General features: G+C 38.2%; 1 long non-coding RNA gene across 1 annotated transcript in view; it reads left to right on the forward strand.

Annotated features, from left to right (window-relative positions):
- Positions 1-2,068, forward strand: part of LOC125618562 — an 11,113-nt gene extending 9,045 nt beyond the window's left edge. The window contains exon 3 of the long non-coding RNA XR_007349901.1: positions 2,044-2,068. This is a non-coding gene — a long non-coding RNA (uncharacterized LOC125618562). The remainder of the gene's footprint in view (positions 1-2,043) is intronic.
- The last annotated feature ends 2,682 nt before the right edge of the window (positions 2,069-4,750 follow it).

Consider the following 4,750-nt stretch of genomic DNA (forward strand, 5'->3'; position numbering starts at 1 on the left):
GAGAGGGAAGATGACAGGGAAGGGGAGGGGGGATAGTAGGGGATAGGAAAGGTAGCAGAATACAACAGTCACTAATATGGTATTATGTAAAAATGTGGATGTGTAACCGATGTGATTCTGCAACTTGTATTTGGGGTAAAAAATGGGAGTTCATAACCCACTTGAATCAAATGTATGGAAGATGATATGTCATGAGCTGTGTAATGTTTTGAACAACCAATAAAAAATAAATAAATAAAAAAATAAAAATAAAAAAAATAAAAGATAACTTGATATACTCACAGATCCTAAGAGGAGGAGGCACAATATGAGTGGAGCTCTCAAAAGTCTGGGGTTATCAGGAAATGGAGGAAGGAGCTTTAGGCAAGAGTCTTTACTGTGGATTCCATGGAAGGAGATAGGAGAAGCACTGTAAACCAGTTTAGGACTGACTATTTTGGGTAATTTCAGTTATCTCTGGGGTAGAAGGACTGTCCTTAGTTGTCTGATACCTGGCGCTGAGGTGATAGGAGTGCTTATTTTCTGACAGCTCCTCTGCCCCAGTTCCCACAAGGGAGGCAAAGGAGGCTGGCAAAAAAGAGAGAGAGCACTCCTGAAGCCCTATTTATTGAGGAGAAAGACATTCGAGAAAGTTCAACCCAAATAGGCAAGGGATTGGGTTTCAGGGGGTTGCTTGGTGATGTCTTGTGGTCAGCAGATTGACTGACATCTTGGAAAGCCACACCCATCTCGGGTGCTGTGTGGGATCAAAGGCAGAACAGGGAAAAAGACATATACATTGCACAGCCCAGTCAGAGCAGCAATATCAGTCCAGTCCCCTCATGTGCTCAAATGCTCATAGCTCATGCGCACAGCCCATGGTTGGCTCATGTCAGCGCTGTGGATAATGCCTGGAGTGGAGAGCCCCATATAAGAAGGGGTTTGGGGATATGAGTTCTGATTTGGTTTCCTTGCATTTGAAAAGTAGTTTCATGAGCAAATTGTTTACTACCTCTAAGAATTGGCTCACCTTGAGAAGGGCAGGCAGGACCAGTAAGGTCCTAGATGTCAAAGCATCAAAATACAGAAACTAATAAACATGGTTAATACAGATGGCATTTCATATCAGTGGGATAATATTTATCAGTCCATTAACTGGGTTGCAACAATTAGCTATCAATTTTTTTAAAGAGAGAGAGAATTTTTTAATATTTATTTTTCATTTTTCAGTGGACACAACATCTTTATTTTTATGTGGTGCTGAGGATCCAACCCAGCGTCCCACGCGTACCAGGCAAGCACGTTACAGCTTGAGCCACATCCCCAGCCCAAAGCTATCAATTTTGTTATGAAAATGTACAACTTTTACAAGTGAAAGAGAAATAAATATTAATGAAAAAAAGCTTCTTAGCTAATGCATGCTTAAATGAAGTAGGAAATCAGGGGCTGAGCCGCTCAGAAAATAAGCACTCCTAAAAATACCTCACTTTTGCTTGCCTACTTTGTTGGGTTTAGTATTGTGGTTATGAGCATGGTTCCTGGAGTTGGGCTTTGAATCAGGAGCTAATATCGTGCTCTTTAACAACACAGTTAAATGGAACTGGCAAGCAGAGTGGGTGGCTGCTACAGAATGGATTGCAAGAAACATCACGAAGGCTCCCTGGGCCTACATTTCTCTTTGCCATTCTCTAAATCCCATTGGTAATTAAGCCTTTGTTTTAGTAATCACATGGTGCAATGTAAGTTAGAACTCAAGAAGGTTAATGTTCTGGTAGTGGAGGTGAAGCACTTGGGCCTATCACAGATGCCTCTAATAGGCAGATAGACAGGTAACTCCCAAACTCAACATCACTGGCTCACAGGCTGACCTTGGGCAAGATCCAAAGACAGGAGCAGAACCAAATGGCCTCTTACTATCTCTTCCAAGACTCACTTTCTTCTTCAGATAATGTTTTCAGTTTATAAATAGAATTGGGCCATACTGCTGACAGGGTTCAGGCACTACCCAAAATATGACACCTTGGGCATTTGAAAATACAGGAAAAGTAGGAAAGTTTCCCTGAGCTTCTCCCTCCCTTCTCCCTTCCAATACCTTCATGTGACAAGTTCCTGCCCTATATCTATAGGAAAGGAATGGACACAAAGATGCCAGGAATCATATGAACAAACAGATCTTTCTTGCTAAATTTCTTTTCCCTGCAATTTATGACAATTAGATCATATCTCCTTTTGTCTACTTCTCACTAAACCTAAGCACAAAATAAAGGTTTCCCCATCTCTTTGGATCCTCCCTTCTGAAGTTACCACATTGTCACATGAAAAGTGTGCTATATATGTTTGTATACTTTTCTCTTATTTCTATGTTTTTGTCAGCTTTCCTTTATTCGGGGGGCAGGGGATACTGGCAATGGAACTCAGGGGCACTCAACCACTGAGCCACATCCCCAGCCCTATTTTTTTATTTTTATTTAGAGACAGGGCCTCATTGAGTTGCTTAGCACCTCGCTATTGCTGAGGCTGACTTTGAACTCTCAATTCTCCTGTCTCCTCCTTCTCAGCCACCACAGTGCCAGCCAGTCAGTTTTTTTGTTTTTTTGTTTTTTTTTTCTGGTCCAGCCAGGGACCCTGGAGGTGGCTAAAACTTTCCTCCACTACAGTGGCAGGAAATCATAAAGGTGTCAGAGTGGACAAGGAGGAGGTAGGGGTGGGCTGTCTAAAATTTCTTTTATTAGAAGTTAAAAGGAACAAATAATATAGAGGTAAAAAAGAATATTTCAATCTTGCAGATAAATAAAAAAACAAGTCTTACACAAAAATTATTTGGGAAATGCAAGCATATACAAATAAGAAAGTAATTTTTTTCTGTCTCTCCCCCACCTTTTCTCTCAATCTCTGCCTCATCTCTATCTAACTTTCCTTCTTTCTCCCTTTTATTCTCTCCATTTAGTCTGCCCCTTTGATTTTAGAGAATTCCAACTTAAAAATTTTCTCAAGTACTAACTCAGATTTCTTTTAATCTCCATTCAACCTTTTTCATGCATTAGGCTTTTGGTGGTGGTGGTACATGTTGGCTTTTTTGTTTGGGGTGGGATGTTTATTTTGCATATAGGGTATTTCTTGCATGATACAAACAATGCATCCTATTTCCTAGGAACCACAATTCTGATTTTTCTCAATTTCTCTAACTATGATTTTGGGGGGTTGTGAGTTTCTCATTTGTTCTCCCAATTATCTTCTCATCCATAATACATTGTGCAAGGGAAAGTTCATTTTTGGTCAGTACACATTGTTTTTCACTGTCCTTTGCCAGCCTAAAAGACTAATTGCTCTAGAGAGGTGACTGGGAATCTCTGCTTCCACTGACAATACCCACTCCTTCTCATTTCAGGCAGCTGTCTAGTCCACCTGTCCTCGCTCCCCCAGGCTGACCATATCTCCCACAGCCCTGTACAATAAGCAAAGCTACAAAGTCATACAGATTGTTTGAGAACATGACTTCCCTGAGACTTAGTTTCCTCATTTGCAAGATAAGGTTACCAAGGTTGCTGGACTTAGAAGAGAATTAATTATAATTTCATTAACTCAGTGTTTAGTAATGTCTCTGGCAAATAACATGAATTAAATAGACATTTATCACAGTTGTAATTAGTGCTAACATTATTATTCTCATCATTACTCTTCTTATTTGGTCAATAATTTATGGTCTTATAATAGAGGGAGTTTACTAAGAGTGAAGCCAAGAGCAGAATACTTCAAAGGCAAGATTTCACATACTTAACTTAAAATTAAATTTTTCTATAAAAAGATTAATATTTAAAAGGAGAAAAATATAGGTGGCACATATAAAACAAAGACTACTGTCTTTAACATATACTTTTAAAGTCTTACAAATCAGTAGGAAAAAAATACACATCAGACATGGTGGCACATGTCTGTAATTCCAGCTACCAGAGAGGTTAAAGCAAGAATATCACAAGTTTGAGGCTAGCCTAGGCAACTTATCAAGACCCTGCTTTACAAGGAAATGAAATGGAATCTTGCAGATGTAGCTCAGTGGTAGAACACATGTCTAATACGCTCATGGGTTTGATCCCTAGTACTAGGAAAACTAAGCAAAACAAAACAAAACAAAATAATGCAAAGACAAAAATTGGTGAAGAATATAAGCGGCAATTTAAAATAAATCAATGAAAATAAAAGGTTTGCCCTCACTGAAACTCAAAATACAAATAAAAATGATAATCAGTTTTCACATTAATCTGGCAAACATTGTAAAATAGTTGAACTCAGGATACATTCAATTTGCTTTTAATAGACTAGATATGTTTTGCAATCACTTTTAGGTAGAGCTAATATTTCTGTGAGACTTTATCCATTGTGGCTGGTCCCCAGGCATACTCCTAAAGCATTTAGAGTGACGTGAATACTTGAACACCTGGCCAGTGAGCATCATCAATTCAGAGCACTTAAAAAGTCATTAAAAGAAAAAAATTAAAATCCCTGAAAGAAATTTTACATACTTTTTCCAAAATTTAGCAATAATTCTAAAAACTCCTAAGATCTTACCAAAAGTGAGTTATGGGTCTAAAACAAAATTTTCTAATCATTAACTCCATTTAAAACTTTTAAAATTAGCCTTACTGGAGGAAAGACTGGACTATTGTTTTATTCTCTTTATAGAAATAAAATTCTCTCTATAGAATAAAACTGTCCAATAAAGAGGTAATCAGAGAATACAAATTAAAAACAGGAAAGAATACTATAGGTGTAT

Source organism: Marmota marmota, unplaced genomic scaffold (assembly GCF_001458135.2).
Source record: "Marmota marmota marmota unplaced genomic scaffold, marMar, whole genome shotgun sequence".
In the NCBI taxonomy this organism is placed as follows: domain Eukaryota; kingdom Metazoa; phylum Chordata; class Mammalia; order Rodentia; family Sciuridae; genus Marmota; species Marmota marmota.